Genomic DNA, 18,126 nt, shown 5'->3' with positions numbered 1-18,126 from the left:
CCGCGCCTCCCCGCCCCTCGCGCCCCCCGCGCCCCCCGCTCCCCCCTCCCGACTCCTCCCTCCCCGGCCCCGCCCCCGCCCCCGCCCCCGCCCGGCCGCCCCACCCCTCCCTGCTGATTGGGCCCGAGTCGGGGTTCTCCGACTCCCAGCGGCGCTAGGGAGCTGCGCTGAGGGTGGGGGGTCGTCGGGCCTCCTCTTCCACCCCTAGTCTAGCCGCACGCCGAGCCTGGCAGAGGGAGGCCGAGGAGGCCCTAGGGTACCGAGGAACGCCCTGCATCCCTCCTAAAGTTTATCAACTCCCTCCCGTAACCGCCAGCCTGCTCTCCTCCCCACTCCCTTCGTCCCCTGGGAAGCGCAGTCTTCGCACTCCGGCTCTTTCAGCGGAATCAATAACCAAAGTGTTCCAGGAAGGCGACCCCGGCGAGACCAGCAGAAAACAGGAGGTTGGCCTTGCTCGAGTACTTGGCGGGGTAGGGGGCTGGGGCTGGGGGCTGAGACCTGGGATTCAGTGGCCCCCACCCCCCAGATTCATACCTCCACCCACACTCAGGAACATAGCCCCTCCCGGCGCTCCTGGCGGAGCAAGACCAAGAGTGTGGTAAAAGAACCCGAGACAGCGAAGCCAGGGGACAAGGGGACGGTCTGCACTTTCCGGGGAGAAAAGACTGATTGCAGACCCATAGCCGGGTTCAGGAGCCGGGAGAGTCGAGTGAGGCTGAGAGTGAGGGTTGAGTGAGGTAGGCTGCAAAGGCCCGGGGCCTCTGCGGCTCAGAGGCCTTCAGAAGCGGGATCGCACCCCTAGACTGGGACAGAAGGTGAAAAATCTCCCTAGCCCTCCATTACCCCACTCTCGGCCCCGCGGAGGTCTCCCCTCCTCAGTCCCGAGTCCTGGCCTGTCTCGCCAGGCCGGGGAGAGGGGAAAAGAGGAGGTGAGCGCGGCTGGAAGCCGGGCTGGGCTTCAGGCGGAGCAGTGGGGTCCTTGGACCTTCCGAGTCCCAATCGCTTTGTGAGATTCCCAGGTTTCTCCTGAGTCCATCTTCTCTTTTGACAGCGCCAGGAGAGGCCAGGCCGGATTTCCCTTCCTTTGACTCAGAAAGGGGCTTGAAAGAAAGATTGAGAGACCGCAGCGAAGATATGTGTGCAAAAGTGTGTGTGCGCGGGGGAGGGCCCTGACCCCCCTCCCCTAAAACGCTAGAACAGCAGCCGGCTTCCCCTTTGTGCGCCGCGTGCAATTGTGAGCGAGGGTGCGTCGGTGTCTCCGGGGGTCCGATCAAGAGCGTCTGGGGGCAGCGCCCTTGGATGTGCCTGGTGCCAGTGGCTGTGGGGCGGCCGAGTGCGTTGCTCGCGCAGCCTGCAGGACTCCCGGAGCGGGAGGAGCGGGTGAATGAGTGAGCGTGTGAGTTAGTGCCTTAGTGGATGTCAAGTGTGCATGTGAGCGGTTGAGTGTGTGTCTGTGTCCAATCTCCAAAGTCCCCAACGGAAAGCGAAGTGGGCGGGGCGCACCAATTATTTAATTGGGTGACTAATGGCGCTTCCCGGCAGGGTTTGGGACAGGAAAAAAGGAGGTTTGTAAAGGGGGCGGGCAGGGGGAAAGGCCTGCTGGTCCTTACTAACGGAAAGGAGGGACGGAAGGAAGGAAGGAAATTCTGCTACAAGGTAATTTGGGTGGGGGAGGGGAGCTGCGGCTGGAGCCCAGGGTGTAGGGCAGGGTGGGCAGAGCGAGAGCAGCACGCACCCGCTGCCAGGCCGAGAATTTGTGGTGCCCTGACTCTCAGAGTGGGAGAAAGGAGGATTAGAGTTACAGAAGCGCTCTGGGGAGTGTAACCCAGCGGGACCCAAACCCGCTGGAAGGACGCACGCCGCGTGGTACCGGGAGCCCTGCACGTGCGTTTGGTCCCCTGGAGCCTGGTGTCTATGGGAGATGCCAAGCCCCCCTCCCCTCCCGTCCCCACGATGGGCCAGGGCGCCTCCCTCCCCAGCCCCGGATCACGCTGGTCGCTTGATCCAGTCCGTCATCTTCACTCTGCACGTCAGTCTTTCTCCTCCGTGATTCTCTCGTTTATTTTTATTATTCAAGTAAGATGTGTCCGGTGTAGAAAAATTCTAAGCAGAAAGCAAACATTCGGTGGGAATCTTCCCGGCCCCCAAATCCCTTCTGTTCCCTCGGGCCTCATGGGAAGAGGCCCGGGTTTCTGTTGTAAGAAAAATGGGACAGCCACCTGCTGAACCCTGCGGGTTTTGTCTGTCTTCACTCCTCTAAATTGCATTTCATGAATGGTGGCTTTCTGTGCCAGTAATTCGGGTCTCCGTTCCGGTGTCCTCTTCCAAAGTCCGTAGATGGGTTTTCGGGAGTGCGTTCACTCCCGGGGGAGCCGGGTCCTTCTCCCGCAGATGCCGGTGGCTTCCCGAAGGGTCCCGTGGACCGTGTCCATGGAAGTCGGGCCGCCTCCCCTTTCCTGTCTGCGGGGAGAGCCGGGCAAGGAGCATGGGAGGGGGCTACAGGCCAGCTCCAGTCGACTCTTGGGAGTTCGCGGTCTTCCCCTCCCGCTCTTTCTTCTTTCTTCTCCTTCCCTCTTGGCAGTCTGAGGTCTGGCGTCCCGGCCCTCTCTACCCTGCAGGCCTTGGAAGTGGGGTCCCGGCCTCCGTGATTGTGTGCGCGGGGATCCAGAGAGGAACGTAGAGTTTTGCGCGCTGAGGCACAGTTTGTGGTGTGTGTGTGTGTGTGTGTGTGTGTGTCGGGGCGGGGTGGGGGTGGGGTGGGTGTGGGGTGGGGGTGGACTGGATCTCCTCACCAGCCCCCTGTCCAGCCAACAGAGACCTTGGCCGAGCCGAGCCGGGAGCCTGGGCGGCCCTTAAACCCAGGCTCTTGAACCGGGGGCTACCTAGCGCCTCCAGCTGCCCGCCCAGAAAGCGAGTCCTGCGGGGCCACTGGGCTCCTACCCGTGCCCTGCCGGACTGCCTGCCTCGAATCCCAGCGGAAGAAGGCTGGGAGCGCCAGTGCTCCGCATGGGAGATGTGGACCACGAAGTAGGATCCTATACAGGAAGATCGGCCTTGCTGGGTGTGTGTGTATATGTGTATGTGTGTGCACAGGCACATGCCTGCAGGCAGGTTGAAACACTGGCTCTGCTGGGACCCTCCTGCAGGCTAAATGGGATGCAGAGCTCCAGAAGTTCTGAGTCCGCCTTGTGGGAATTTTCAAGGATCCCAGATTCCTCACCTGACAAAGGGGACCAGGGGGGGCATTGTCCTGCGCCTGCTGCCTTCACCCTCACCGCTAGTTTCCAGCCACCCTCTGAACATTTCGTCCTGGCCAAGACACTAGGAACCCTGAGAATTTCCTCCACCTCTCTGCCCCAACCTCCACCCTTTTCGTAAAGTGATCAGAGAACCTTAGCTTGGGAGATGTGGGATGAGCTCAGAAGATAGAGGGCAAAAAAAAAAAAAAAAAGAAGATAGAGGGCAGGGCGATGACCTAAACTGCTTTTTCAAGAGCTCTGGTCCCGCCATGGCTGAACGCAGACAAACCCCAGGTACTGATCCAGCCCTTCCTGAGATCTAAAAGGCCCCCACAGCTCAAGGCCCAGCTCAGTTCACGCTGTCAGTCTCCCCTCGGCCTCAGCAGGTCTGGGGAATTAGTGACCTCGGGTGTTAGGGGATGTGCAGGTCTGGGCACAAACTGCTGAATCCTGGGCTGGAGACAGGAGACACTTTGCCACTGGGAGTTCCTGGAGAAGGTGGTGGTTCAGGTTCTCCACTCACAGATGAAGGAGTGTGGAGAGGATCCTCAGGAAGGGGCCACCAACCCTAGCTCCCCTCAGATACTCTTTAGGACTAGGTTTTCAGAGAGTTTCTTCAAGGAACCCCCTGTGTTGGGAAAAGAACCCCCTTGCCTGGCTCAGTATCACAAGTCTCCAGTGTCTTCCCACTCCTCACTCTGTGTCAGGGAGTGAGCCCGTTCTACTCTTTCTCCAGGAACATTTCAGTCCCTCCCCATCCATCTTCTCCTTGCCTTTTGGTGTCTCAGTGGGTGAGACTGACTTCCGGAGCCTCTGTGCTGAGAGAGCTGGGGCCCAGTCACCTGTGGGTAAATAGCGGCCCTTTCCCACCAGCAGCTAAAGAATCTACCTGCAATGCAGGAGACACAGGAGATGCAGATTTGATCCCTGGTCAGGAAGATCCCTGGAGAAGGAAAATGGCAACTCACTTCAGTATTCTTGCCTGAAAAACCCCATGGCTAGAGGAGCCAGGTGGACTACAGTCCAAGGGGTCTCAAAAAGTCAGACACCACTGAGTGACTATGTACACATGCATGCACCCACGCTCAGCGTCAAGCCTTTCTAGATCAGAAGTAGGGTTCTAGGGGAGACAAGGTGTGTATGTAGGTGGGTGGGAGTCAGCGCCTGGGTTCCCCCAGGAGCACCTATACCTATCTGCCCATGTCCCTGGTCCTCCAATGCCAGTTGGCCTGCAGCTCTGGTCTCTGGTAGGAGCATTCAACATCCTCTTCTGGTGCTCAGAGCCTGGAACCTCACAGGTTTGGTCCTGAGTCTGGTTGTTTCTCCATCTTTCATATCCCTTGCGTGCTCTGGCAGCTGTACAGGCCAGGTCTCCAGGCCTGAACCTCTGGTCCCAGCTCATCCCACTCCCTATGGCCTTGCCCTTGCTGAGGCTGGGGCCAGGCCACTCCCCCAGGACTGCTGGGGAGCCTCGGTTGAGCTTGCAGCCAATTCACGTGACTTCCCCAGCTGGCTTTCTTTCCCATCTCTACCAAGCCACTTCCCTCTCTCAGCCTGTGCATCCCTCCAGCACATTCCCCAGTGCCTATAGGCTCAAGGGGTCTGGCTTCCTCTGCCCTGTCTGGATCTCCTGTCCACCTACCTCCTGGTTTTGGGACCCTACCCAAAGGTCTGTGGGAGATCCTGGGCAGCACTTGCTCTGCCCCTAGGGAATCCAGTCACCCAGGTGATCGAATCTACTCAGCCATCACTGCTGGAACAGGGGTTCCCCTATAGCTGAAGGGCACTGGGGATCTGAGGTGAACAGGGAGGAGCATTTTGCTTGCACATTCAGCTGGGGAGCACAAGACCCAGCTTGTAGAAAAAACCCATTTGTCGCTTCCTTCCCTGAACCCACCTGTACCCCACCCTACATACCTGGGAGCCAGACCTCTACCCCTGCACATGAAGGAGGGACTCACTGTCCACCCTCAGGTAGGAAGGGATTGACATTTTAAAACGAGAGAGATGGGATATTCTTGTTTGTTTTTTTTAATAATGAGATTATTATTTTTGTAACACAATCAAGTGTATCTTTTCTGAGATCAGCAGTGCTCAAACCCAAGGAGGGCAGTTCTAATGATAAGATGCTGGGACAGAATCCCACTGCTGGGCATACACACTGAGGAAACCAGAATTGAAAGAGACATGTGTACCCCAATGTTCATCACAGCACTGTTTATAATAGGGCATGGAAGCAACCTAGATGTCCATCAGCAAATGAATGGAAAAGAAAGCTGTGGTACATATATACAATGGAGTATTACTCAGCCATTAAAAAGAATACATTTGAATCAGTTCTAATGAGGTGGATGAAACTGGAGCCTATTATATAGAGTGAAGTAAGCCTGAAAGAAAAACACCAATACAGTATACTAATGCGAGACAGCAAAAGAGACACAGATGTATAGAACAGTCTTTTGGACTCTGTGGGAGAGGGCAAGGGTGGGATGATTTGGGAGGATGGCATTGAAACATGTATAATATCATATGTGAAACGAATCGCCAGTCCAGGTTCAATGCATGATACAGGATGCTCGGGGCTGGTGCACTGGGATGACCCAGAGGGATGGTATGGGGAGGAGGTAGGAGGGGGATTCAGGATGGGGAACACGTGTACACCTGTGGCGGATTCATGTTGATGTATGGCAAAACCAATACAATATTGTAAAGTAATTAGCCTCCAATTAAATAAATTTATATTAAAAAAAGATGCTGGGACAGGCACTGGGGGCAAAGCGAGGCTCTTCATATTCCAGTGCTTAGGCCCCTTGTAGATCAGTAGCCACCTGCAGGCTCAGTCACTGCAGTGTCATTGACTTATTCCAGGCAATGCAAGATGACTGAGGCTTGTCTGCGCTAGATGCACTCTGAGTACTGTGCACGGAGCAGGACCCTCAGGGTGCTAGAGGCGCCCTTCGAGGGGTGGAGGCCACCCGGTATGGAGAAGAGGGACCCCAGTGGGCTGGGCCGGGGCTGAAGCCCAGGCGGGTGGGGGAGACACCCACTGCTGCACCACCTCTGGGGGCGCCTGTCCAGCCAACTGGCACTTTTCTCCCTGGCACCACGTTGTTGCCAGTTCCAGGCCACTTGGGTGGCTGCTGAATCCTTTTCCCCACCCCTGCCTCATCCAGTTTGGGGTCCTGGGGTATGGCCTGGACTCCTGAAAGCACTTCCTAGGCACAGCCTGGACACTCCGCGCGCCGCCCCCAACAAGACAGCACTCTCCTACTCTGCTCTGTCCTCTCCTCTGCTCGGGCAGGGATCCCAGCCAGGCTGCTGAGCTCCAGGGCCATCAAGATCTTCCACCCACCCCAGTCCTGGTATATCTCACTGATGCCCTTCCCGAGCCTATGAGTCCAGGGTTCTATCTGGGAGAGCTGCTTAAGGGGAGCTGTGGGTTTGGCCAGAATGGCCCCCTGGAGTGACCCTCATCAGATACCTACCACAAAGGGCAGTTTGGTGCCAGCAGGGAGCTCCTCCCTTGAAGAAGGCCTTGGCCCAGGGTCAAGGAAGCTTAGGGGAGAAGGCAGAGGAGTTCTAAACATCTGCCCTGTATTAAATTACCTGGAAAACTTAGGCAAACTTGTGCTTGGCCACAGATCACATGGCTTAAAATCTGGTTCCTTGAGGGCTCCCTATATTTGAAAGTCTTCGAGGTGAAGCCTTCTTGTAAACCACTGAACTGGGCCAAGAGTGGGGGAAGCAGGTGTTACCCGGCTGAGAGAAAGGCAGGAGGAAAGGTCTGGATTGGTCTTTATGTTGCAGATCTGTGCCATGCTTAGTCGCTCAGTTGCGTCTGACCCCCATGGTCGCAAAGGCTCTTCTGTCCATAGGGATTCTCCAGGCAAGAATACTGGAGTGGGTTGCCATGCCCTCCTCCAGGGGATCTTCCTGACCCCGTGATCGAACCCAGGTCTCCCGCGTTGCAGGCAGATTCTTTACCATCTGAGCCAATGGGTAAGCCCTAGTAGCAGGTCAGGGAATAGAATTGTTTTTTCTGCCAAGACCTCTGGTGAAGTTGGGGGAGGGGAGTTAGCAATGCTGGGCAGTTTTGTGGAGGGGATCAGAGAGGGTGAACAGGCCTGGACAGGACACAACTGGACCCAGCCTGAAGTGTCCAACTTGATCTGAAAACTCCCCCACCAGTTCAGACCCAGGATTCTTTCGGGTAAGGCCACCCAGGGGTGAGGGAGGGGGCTTGGTAGGACTGGATGGGTGTCTCGAGGTTCTAGGATAGGAAATTGGACTTGGGATTCGAGGGTCTTCTCTTCCCATCTGCTTTCTTCCGGACAGATTCCACCAAGAATGGTTACTTGACGTCCTGCATCTCTTCCCCAGGTAGTTCTCTGTGACTCTTCCTTGCTCTCCGCCCCCCACCTGAAGGTTTTGCAGCCTTTTCCTTCTTCATTTGCTTCTTTTCTCCTTCAGGTTCTCCAGCATTCTTCCCTCTCTGGGTCATCACTCCTTGCACTGCTCTCCTCCCCACCAGGCCAGCCTCTGGACCACAGCAGTCTCCCTCCATCCCCTCTTCATCCTCCAGCCCACCTGCTCTCCCTCTCCAGAGCCCTTATGTTCCCTCTTCTCTTCAGTCTCCCCCCGCCGCTGCAGGGGGAGCACCCTCTTCTACTTGTCTGTTTTTGGAAATTAGGATCCTGACATGCTCTCGGAGTTAAAATCAATGAAAAGACACCAGAGACTTGAGAGAGTCTTTAAAAAAAAAAAACACAAAAAAAACAAACTCCTTTCCTAAAAAATCCCTTCACTCCCTCTACTGCATCCTGATTTTATATGGGTCATCCCCTAAGATGAGCACCTTTATTGGTTTTGCAGCAAGGGGCATGTGGCTAGCCTTCTGAAGGTGTGCTAGGTTCATACTTTCATGAAATAGTCACAACTCGTAGCGTGGTGACTCGGATGCTCCATTTTGAAGAGAAGGAAACGGAGACCAGGATCAAACAGTGGATTCAAACCTGGGTGCTGGATCTTGCGGCTCTGCCAAAGCAAAAATCTCTTCTCTTCACTCTTACTTCACACTGAGAACCGGGCTCCCCTCTAAACATAGATAAGTACTCTCTGGGCCAGAGTTTCAAGGTTTCCGTCCCCAGCACAGCAGCTGCGGAGGCGCTTTTGGATTTCGAGGCAAAGCACCCTCGCAGGAAGCCTTAGCCTCTGTGGAGACTGGAGGAAATCTAGACTTGGAGGATGCAGGCTTTGGAAGAGCAGAGCCTCAACTGATGTGGACAGTGGACTTACCGCCCAGAACCCTGTATGTGTTATTTTGTTTTTGCTGTTTCTATAATCAATATATCATCAATACATTTACGATTCAATGGTTTTTGTATATTCACAGGTATACCAAAATACATAGGTTAGGCACAGCTATACAATGTAGCCATCATCACAGTAGATTTTAGAATATTTTTACCACCTCAGAAAGGAACTTGCTGGTGATTATAATTAATAATGTACTTAGTTGTGTCCGACTGTTTGCAACCCTGTGGACTATGGATTGTAGCCTGCCAGATTCCTCTGTCTGTGGGATTTCCTGGCAAGAATACTGGAGTGGATTGCCATTTCCTCCTCCAGCGGATCTTAGCAACTTTCAAATATACAATACAGTTTTATTAATTATATATAAGGGCTTCCCTGGTGGCTCAGTGGTAAAGAATCTGCCTGCGATGCAGGGGATGCATTCTGTCCCTGGATTGGGAGGCTAGAATTCTCCATCACCTGATTCAGGGCCAGGACATCTGAAGGGAAGGGCAAGGAACTGCCTGGCAGTGGGTGTTGGACTTTTGGAGCTCTGGGGGGGGATGCTGGCAATGTCCTGACTACTCGCTAAGATCCTCTCATGATCCCGTGATTGTCCCTTAGGGAGGAGCCTGTTCCTCTACTCCCAGATGTCAGGAATTTATACTTACTAAGAACAGTTTCCCAGGAGCTGTTGTCACACTCTTTGGAGTATCTTTCATTCAACAACTATTTACTGAGCTACTACTATATGCTGGTATGGTGCAAGGTATTGGCGGACAGTTGTGACGCAAACAGAGCCAAGTCCCCGAACTCAAGGCAGGGGACCTTGGAGTTTGATCTTGCAGGGCCAGCCCACCTGGTGGTTCCCAGAGATGGGTATGCCAGCGGGCGACTAAGCACAGATTTGTTTTCCTGGCTAGAGAACCGTCTCTGAAAATAACTCTCCTTAAAGAGACTCCTTAGCGCAGCCTCAGCAGCCCAACTACAATAAACGAAGGGCCAAAAAGGGAACGCATTGCCCCCTGTTAGGTTCAGTTGGCTGACAAAACAAAACCAACAAGCAAGCAAACAAAAACCCCCAAACATGCGGACCACACCTTGGTGTAGTGCCTGTGGGCTTGTGTTTGTAAGCACATACGATGTGCACTAATTTCATTAACTCTCTAAACAATTAGTTTTATATTTTTTTCTCCAAAAAGGGAAACATGAATCTAGGGGAAAAAATTCAAAACAGCACAAAAGATTATAAAGTGACAAGCAGGTGTCTTCCAGACCCTACCGTTCGAAGCCCCAAGTTGTAGCCCGGTATCGGACAAATATCAACCCTTCCTTCCTTCCCCTTAAAATAGGAATGAAGTCACTCTGTCCTCTCTTCTAGGTCCTGCCTTTTCTGCTTTCTCCCATGCCTTGGCGCTGACTCCTGGCAGCCTGGTCCGCCTTACGCTTTCCGTGTCCTCGCTGCTTGCCAGCTTCGTGTGCAAGTGCCGGCTTCCCCACAGCGTCGCCAGTATGGGGTGTTACCTGAGATTCTGATTCTTGTGGGTCTGATAGATTTCTTTTAAAAACGAATTAATTTAAGAGGAGACAAGGGAAAGCAAGAGAAGGAAAAAATATGCTCGCGACACCGGGCCGTGGCGTTCAGAGGACGCGTAAGCGTAGGTGCCAGCGATGCGGGGCGGTGGTGGCCCGCGCATCACCGCCCCAGACGACCCAAGGCGCGCAGCCCTTGGCGCGCTTCAAAGCCGGGCGAACAGAGAGTGACGGCTGGGCGGCTGGGTCAGCGGGAATTAGCGCGTCGGGGCCGGGGCGAGGGATCGCCGCTGGGCGAGAGTTCAGGACAGGATTAGCGGGTTCAAAAGCAGGTCAGAGAGAGCTAAGTGAGGCGACGAGGTCCGTGGGAGGTCAAGGTCCTCGGCAGAGGCGCGCTCCGGGCCGGGCGCGGGAACTGCGCACGCGGGCCGACTAGACCGGGAAGCTGAGGTCGGAGCGCGGAGAGGCTGGACAGCCTTCCGCGGACTGGCCTCGTCTTAGGGCGGCCGCTGGACTAGCACCCCACCCCCACCCCCACCCCCAACCCCGAGTGTGCGGCCGGCCCTCGGGGAATGGGCGGGCGGAGAGGTGAAGGCGGGGAGGTGAACCCAGACACCCGCCGGAGACAATGTCAATGAACACAGAGCAAATGTATCAGAGCTCTCTATGCGCGCCGTGTCTGCGGAACAGGATTAGCCTACTTTTCTCTTAGATCTGTTCTTTTAAATTTTAATCCCATTTCTTTCCCTTAATTTTTTCAAAAAAATATTTATTTATTTTTGGCTGTGCTGGGTCTTCCTTGCTGCTCAGGCTTTTCTCTAGTTGCAGGGAGTGGGGGCTACTCTCTAGCTGTGGTGCTCGGGCTTCTGCTCGCGGTGACTTCTCTTGTTGGGGGAGCACAGGCTTTAGGGAACACAAGCTTCACTTGTGACAGGTGGGCTCGGTAGTTGCGGCTCCAGGGCTCTAGAGCACTAGTTGTTGCACACGGACTTAGTTGCTCTACGGCATGTGGGATCTTCCGGGATCAGGGATCCAACCGGTGTCTTATGCATTGGCAGGCAGATTCTTTACAACTGAGCCACGGGGGACGTCCTTTGCTTTAATTTAAAAAAACAAAAAAACAAAACCTTTCTTTTTTCCCCCCTTTCTGGCAAGGGAAGAAAATCTCTTAAGCCAACAGTTCGACAAACTGCGCGGAACTGTGCTAAGAAATTTTTGCTGGTCTCTCTCCTTCCCCGCGGAAGATTTCCGTCGCCTCTGCTGCGAGACAATTGCGGAGTGTCATGCCAAGTGTGCAGAGATAGACACCACGTACAGCCCACACTTCTGTGAAGCCTGAAATGTATTAAGGGAGAACTGGAGGGACAGCGCTGTCCCGAAAGAAGTGAGTGTGGTGGGGGTGTGTGTCCTGTGAGCCTCTGACTTGAAGTGGGTTTTGTGTGTGTGTGTGTGTGTGTGTGTGTGTGTGTGTGTGTTTTTGAGGAGGATGAGAATATGTTCATATACTACTTCGCTCTCCTGAAAGAGCTCCTCGATACTGATGGAGAATAAACGTGGGAATATCGCAAGGTGCGGAGTGGGTGCTCCACTCGGGAATTCTGGCGTTGGTAGATAAGCAGACCACGGATGGCTCTGAGAGTCACTTGGTGGAGGTGACCCCGCCCGGTAGCCATCTCCAGTGTCCCCATCCACGGTCACTCCTTCCCCAGGGTCCTGCTTTTCCCTTCCCCAGCCTCGGCCTTTCTTCTGCCCTCTCCCAAGGGCGAGGCAGACTCGGTCCGGAGCGCGGGAGCCAAGATGCTCAGGCGTCCGTCTTGATCTCCACGAAAGCAGCCAGCCTCTCTGGACTGGGCCCCGCTGCTTTTCCGCGGGGAACTCTCCTGAACAGTCCGCTTCTCGGGGCAAAGTTGGCCAGTCCTTGGGGTGATGGTGGTGGTGAAGGTCGTGGTGATCGTGGTGGAGGCGGGTCGGGGGTCGTGGTGATGGGGGGCGGGGGGCAAGAGTGAAGGTGGCAGAAAGGCAAAGAGCAGAACGGGGACTGAACCGGTGGGAAGGGAGAGAAGAGGAGAAAACTGGGTTCGCGGAGCCCGGGAGCGGGAGCCGGAGTCGCGGAGAAGGGGAAGGGGCGGGGCCGGAAACCCGGAGGCCGCCCGAACAAAGCGCAGCCGGCTCTCGGCTGGCAGTGGTGCGAGTTTCCCTGGTTTCTCCTGAGTCTTTAGATCGGGTCGGCAGATCTGCTGGTCCAGGTGGGGCCGTGCAGGCTGGGGAAACCGGTCTAAAGGGACCGATCCCCGGAGAAGTCCCTGTCACTCGGCCAGCCGGCATTCAGCTCCGCCCAGGCGGGGTCGGTGGGCAGCGGGCGAGGGGTCCCTTTCCCACTCCTCGGTCCAGGTTTCCTCGACGCCTCTGGCTTTGTTCCGAAAGACCCCGGGAGCCTCATCTCCCGCCCCCTGGCCCCTACTCGGCCGTCGAGATGCAAAATACGTCCCTCCTGCTGAAAATACCTCTGGTTTGAAATCTTATAAACAATGCTGAGAGTCTTCTCAATGCGACTTCCAACCTCTGCACCCTGTTCAAAGGGTTAGAGCAACGATAATAAATTGAAAGAAGGGAAAAAATATCCCAGTGCTCAAACCTAAAATCATCACCCTCGTTCCTTGCAAAAAGGGAAGAAAGTTTTTTTTCCCACTGCACGTTTAATTTACATTTTAGTCATGGTGAATGAATGTGTAATTTTGTGTTCAGCCTTTGCTACTTCAGGTGTCTCCTACATTATTTGTCAGATGCTATAATCCATATAATATGCTTTTCAATAGCCGAGTAATATTATGTTGTGTTACTGTGTAAAATAATCATTCAATTGCTAGCTATTTCAGCGTACCTAGTTTTGTAGCATTAAAAAAATGCTCAAACCAGAATATATGGCTTCCTGTTTCCGGGAGGATTCTTTTTTCAGGATCCTTACTGGGTCAACCGGAGAAGGCAATGGCACCCCACTCCAGTACTCTTGCTTGGAAAATCCCATGGACGGAGGAGCCTGTTAGGCTGCAATCCATGGGGTCACTGGGAGTCGGACACGACTGAGCGACTTCACTTTCACTTTTCACTTTCATGCACTGGAGAAGGAAATGGCAACCCACTCCAGTGTTCTTGCCTGGAGAATCCCAGGACGGGGGAGCCTGGTGGGCTGCTGTCTATGGGGTCACACAGAGTCGGACACGACTGAAGTGAGTTAGCATAGCATAGCACTGGGTCAACAGGATAGGGACATTTTCATTGCTCTTAATATATTGCCGAATCGCTTTCCAAAGCAATTTGTACTGGCATTTACTTTCGGGTAGTTATGGGCTGGGCGTGGTGCTGGCGGTCAGGCCTTAGATCTCCGCACCACCCCCGCCCCCCTCCTCCGTGAGGAATGGGAACGCTGGGTTTAGGGAGAAGACCGCGGTTCCTTCCTTTGCCTGGAAGAAGCCAGATAAGGCCTCACAGTGGAGGTGAGGGCCGATAGTCTCAGATAGGGCTTACCAAGTAGAAATTGAGGGAAGGACAGAGTTTTACTGGGAGTCTCGAGCGTGGGTGGGAGAGTCCGGCAAGGTGCAACTCACTACCCCTCCAACGGAATCGGAAACCCTCATCGCTGGGCATTTGTACTATTTTAAAGGGTTGCCGTATTAAGAGAGGCATACTTACATAACCATTATATTTAGATATTGCCTGTTTTGAACGGAGTTCACATTTCCTTATTTTAAAATACCAATTATCCTTTAAGAAACAATTCCTTCTCTTAGCCACAGTAATATGTATCTTAAAAGCAATAAATATATTACTTGACTTTTTCCATAATAAGAATATTACATGTATTACATGGTTAATTAAAAATCATAAGTTAACACAAAATTATTGTAAAATAAACAGATTGAAGTGTATACAAATTCCTCTCCTTAATCCTCCCTCAGAAGTAGTATGGCTGAGAGTTACAGTGTTGCATATGCAAACTGTAAGTTTTTTGTGGCAATGATTCATATTATCCCCGCTACTCTACAAACTGCCCTTAAAAAGAATTATCAGTAGGCCCTGGCATTCTTATATGTCAGTGGACCTTAGCTCTATCTCATTTTTAATAGCTGTTCACCATTTTTCCCTGCTTAGAAACTTACATAAATAATACATGAATGTCTTTTATATCATAAAACAAATCAAACAATGCCAGAATATAAAGATAAAACAAGAAACATTGTGGCTTTTTTCTGATGTTTCCCTTCTTCATACTTGCCTATCCAACTCCATTCCTCAGAAGTGTAGAGTTTTTACACTATTTTCTAAAACTTTATTTTAAAATAATTTCAAATTTATGGAAAAGTTGCAAGAACAGTACAAAGAGCTTCAGCATACTCATTGCTTAGCTGCATTTGCTTTATTATTCTCTTTTCCTATGTACTTATAAAAATATTGTTGAAGCATCTGAGAATGTGACAGACACTATGCCTCTTTATTCCTAAACACTGCAGTATTTCCTAAGAAAGGAGACCTTCACCTATATAACCTCAGTATGATGATCAAAATCAGTAAATTTAACACTGATACAATGCTATTTTATAATCTTCAGGTCTTATTCAAAATTTCCAGTTGTCCCAATAATGTTCCTTATGTTATTATTGTTTTCTGCTCCAGGATCTAATCCAATATCACTCATTACACTTAGGTTTCAAGTTCTGCTAGTGTCCTTTAGTTGGGAACAATTCATCAACTTTTCTTTGCCTTTTGTAACATAGATATTTTTGAAGAATGCAGACCAGTTATTTTATACACATTTTGGCTTCTTGTTTTATTTTAAACAGTCTGAAACTTACACAGAAGTTGTCAAGTATAAAGATCTTACTGCATCCAGGACCAATTTGAGAATAAATTTCTGACATATGCTTTATTTTGTATTTCCAATAAACAAGGGCATTCTCCCCAATAATCACAATACTATCATCAAAATCATAAAATTAACAGTATTGCCACCAACTGATGAGATCAATTAAGTTTATCAGTCTTCCTGAAAATAGCTCTATAGCAAAAGAATACAGTCGAGTTTGTTTGTTGCACTGAATTGTCACTGTCTCTTCAGTTTCTTTCAATCTGTAACAGACCAGTTTTGTCTTGACTTCCATGGCCAGTTATCATGTTGTAGAATGTCTGACAGTGTGGTTTTGTCTTATGTTTCCTCATGATTCAATTCAGATTATGCATCGTTGGCAAGAATATCACTGAAGTGATGCTGAATTCTTCTCATTGTATCTTAACCAAGTGGGGTATAATATTGATTAATCCCATTACTTTGATCAAACGAGTAAGGTAGTATCTGCTATGTTTCTCCCTGTAAAATTTTTTTCCATTGTAATTAGTACATATTTTTCAGGGAGGAACTTTGAGACTATGTATATACTCTGCTCTTATAAAATTCTTTATTCTTTGTTAATGAAAAAATTCAATGGCATTTTATTGTATTAAATGAATTATAGCTTGTTGCTATCATTATCTGCTTCATTATTTACTTACCTTGCAAAGTGTCCCAAATGCAATCGGCAGGAGTCCTTTCAAGCTGGCCTCTTCTTTTTTTTAAACAGTTTATTAAGATATAATTCATATACCATACAAGTCACCTACTTAAACTATACAATTCAGTGATTTTTAGTATAGTCACAGAGTTGTGCAATCATCCCTACAATCAGGTCTAGAACATTTTCATCACTCCCTAAAGAAACCTCATACCCTTTAGCTGTCTATTACTAATCTTCTCATGTCCCAAGGCCCCAGGCAACTGCATGTTAATTACTTTCTATCTCTATAAGCTTTGCCTATTCTGGAAATTTCATATAAATGGAATTGTGCAATATGCACAGTCTTTTGTGACTGGCTGTTTCATTTAGCATAGTGCTTTCAAAGTTTATGCACATTGTAGCATGAAGCACTATTTTAACTTTAGGAAGCCTCTCCCAAGTTGGAGTCCCATAGCTTTTATTTTATTTTGAAGTATAGTTGATTTAAAATATTATGTTAGTTTCAGGTATACAGCATAGTGATTCTTTTTCTTTTTTTTTCAGATTGTATTCCATTATGGGTTAATACAAGATATTGGGTAAAAACTTCATTCACTTTTAGTGCTGAGAGATATTTCACTGGATGGACATACCACAGTTCGTTTACTCATACATCAGTTGATGGACATTTGGGTTGCTTCTCCTTTTTGGCTATTATGAGAATTGCTGTTATGAATATTTTAATAAAAGTTTTTGTCTATTCAATATCTTGTAATAAACTATAATGGGAAAGAATCTGAAAAAGAGCATATATGACTTTGCTGCACACCAAAAACTAACACAACATTGTAAGTCAACTGTATTTCAATTAAAAAAGAGGTTTTGTGTGAGTGTATGTTTTAATTTCTCTTGGGTGTATATCTAGGGTGGAACTGCTCTGTCAAACAGTTGACTCTGTTTTAACTTTCTGAGCAAGTGCCACCCTATTTTCCAAAGTGGCCGCACCATTTTGCATTCCCACCAGCAGTGTATGAGGGTCCCAGTTTCTCACATCCTGACCAACACTTGTAATTACCTGTTTTTTTGTCTATAGCCGTATAATCAGTGTTTATGGTGTCTCATTGAAGTTTTGATTTTCATTTCTCTGAAGACTAATGATGCTGACTATCTTTTCATGTGCTTATTGGGCATTCACATTTCTTTGGGAAAATGTCTATTCAGATCCTTTGCCCATTTTTTAATTGGGTTATTTATCTTTGAATTGTAAATGTTTGCATAGTCTGGATGTAAGCCCATTATCAAATATTTTTTCTGGTTCAGTGGTCTGTCTTTTCACTTTTCTGATAGTGTTCTTTGAAGCACAAAGGTGTTTACTTTTGCCAAAGTCCAATTTATCTATTTTTTTTCTTTTGCCGCATAGACTTTTGGTAATGTAGCTAAGAAATCATTGCTAAATCAAAAGTCATGAAGATTTAGGCCTATAATTTTATCTCCTATTTAAATCTCATTCACTTTAAGGCAATGTTTGTACGTGGTGGGAGGGGAGAATCCAGCTTCATTATTTTGCTTGTGGATATCCAGGTACTCCAGCCCTATTTTTGGAAAAGACTGTTTTTTCTCCATTGAATTGTCTTGGCACTCTTGTCCAAAAATTCCTGTTTCTTTTTAACATGTCCTTATCTGAGCATGTCCTTACTTTCTAGCATAAAATGCTTCATTTTCACTTTGTACTTCTCCATGCTCTAGCTCTTGAGTCAGCTGTTTCCCCAAGGAGTTCTGATTCTTTTAGTGCAAATGTCATTTAGAAGCTGAGATCTGGGTTCTAGTCATGGCCATTGCTACTGGGGGGTTGTAGCTATATGACTCTATCAGTGGAGAGAACCAGGGGATATGTGAGCGTACCTGTAACACTTTGACACTTACGTTTATTGATAACTATATGTTCACATCAATAGCTCCAATTTCAACCCCACATCATGGGGCTGTCTCTGGTTTTCTTCTTTTCTTTATCTGTAGCTCCCCTCTCTGAAGTGACAAACCTGACCCCTAGTCCCCTCGGTCTGTTCATTTGATCACTTCCCTGGTGTAACCAGCTTCCTGTTGCCACCTTGCCTCTCCCCACCCCTGGCCAAATGCAGGGGCCCTTCTCACCCTCTGGGGGCTCAGATACTCAGGACTGAACCACTGGGTCTCCCTACTTGGATCCCATCTCCCGCTCTGGATCACTGTAGCCCACACTCTGCCTGTGGACATTTGTCTTTCTGGGCCCCATCTAATGGCTATTGAGCAGAATTTTCAGGAAGGAAGCACAACATTATGGTTTTAGAGATCCATCTCTGTTGCTCTGTGCACACTCAATCTGTTGCTTCAGACTGCTGCGTAACACTCCGTGGTGTGTGACCATCATGTTTTAGTCATCTACTCTTCCAGGGAAAGGCAGCAGGTGGCTCCAACTCCCCTGCCACCTCAAATAATGCCACAGTGAACATCCTTGTGCAGTTTTCCTTAAGCATCAATGGAAAATACCCTTGGATACC

Source organism: Bos mutus, chromosome 11 (assembly GCF_027580195.1).
Source record: "Bos mutus isolate GX-2022 chromosome 11, NWIPB_WYAK_1.1, whole genome shotgun sequence".
Lineage (NCBI taxonomy): Eukaryota > Metazoa > Chordata > Mammalia > Artiodactyla > Bovidae > Bos > Bos mutus.
Note: the sequence above shows the minus strand (reverse complement) of the source record.